Raw genomic sequence first — 1,329 nt, 5'->3', positions numbered from 1 at the left:
GGGGGGGGGGTGGGGTGTTGAGTCTTTTGAGAAAAATAGGGATAGCATCATTATATTTGTGTAAAGTTTTTTCTTTTTATCCTTTTTCATACTTGTCTTTTATCTATGTTTAAACTTTAAAAAAAATCGATTATTAGGAGTATTAATTAAATTTGTTACTTATCACTTATCTTGATGTATGTTATTTGCAAATGACATAATATTGATTGATGAGACAAGTAGTGGAGTTAATAATATGTTAGAGGTGTGGAGATAAACTTTGAATTCTAAAGGGTTCCGGTTAAGCAGGACAACAACAGAGTATTTGGACTGCAAATTCAGTGACGCAATGCAAGAGGCAGCAGGCGTGTAAGTGAGACTTAACACTTCAGTATCTTGGGCTTATAATCCAAGAAGTGAAGACATTGATGATGATATCACACATTGTATTGGTGAGGCGTAGATGAAGTGAAGGCTTGCATCCAAAGTCTTGTATGATAAGAGAAGGTTAGAGAGGCTTTGTTGTATAGGGCGAAGTGTCGGCTAGTTAAGAATTTTCATGTTCAAAAAATGTATGTTGCGAAAATGAGGATGTTGAGGTGGATGTCTGGATATAGAAGGACCGATGAGATTAGCATTAAATGATATGCATGATAAGATGGGAGTGGCCTCTGTGATGGACAAGATGAGAAAAGTGAGATTGAGATGATTTGGACATGCGAAGAGGAAATGCGCAGACTCCTCGGTGAGGAGGTGCGAGAAGTTTGTTATATGTGAAGAGGGAATGTGCAGACGCCTCAATGAGGAGGTGCGAGAGATTGGTTATAACAGGTACGAGAAGAGGGAGAGGTAGGCAGAAAAAGTATTAGGGAGGGGTGATTAGACAAGACATGACATAACTTTTGATTACCGAGGACATGACTTTAGCTAGAAGGATGTGGAAAATATGTATTAGGATAAAAAGTTAGTAGGCAATGGAGTATTGTCTTCCTTTCTGGGGGTTAGGCTTGTTGGTCTTTGTCATTGTTCTATTATTGTAGTTCTTGATTTTGATATCTATCATAGCATGTTATTTATTCGATTATCACATTATTTTATTGGTTTTGTTCCTTTTTTGTAGAATTTGCACTGCTTCTCTTGTTAGTTGCTATATTTTTCCATTTTTTTTCATATTCTTTTTACTTGAATCTGCTACACTTGAGACGTGGATCTTCGAAAATAACCTCTCTATCTTCCTGAGATAGTAATAAGATTTGTGTACGCTCTACTCTACTAGACCTCACTTGTAGAGTTTCACTGGATATTTTGTTATTGTTTTTGTTGTATTAGTTAAATTTGTTTCATTGAGGT

Source organism: Solanum tuberosum, unplaced genomic scaffold, assembly GCF_000226075.1.
Source record: "Solanum tuberosum cultivar DM 1-3 516 R44 unplaced genomic scaffold, SolTub_3.0 scf00877, whole genome shotgun sequence".
Lineage (NCBI taxonomy): Eukaryota > Viridiplantae > Streptophyta > Magnoliopsida > Solanales > Solanaceae > Solanum > Solanum tuberosum.
The sequence above is the reverse complement of the archived record's forward strand: the minus strand, read 5'-3'. Positions refer to the sequence as shown.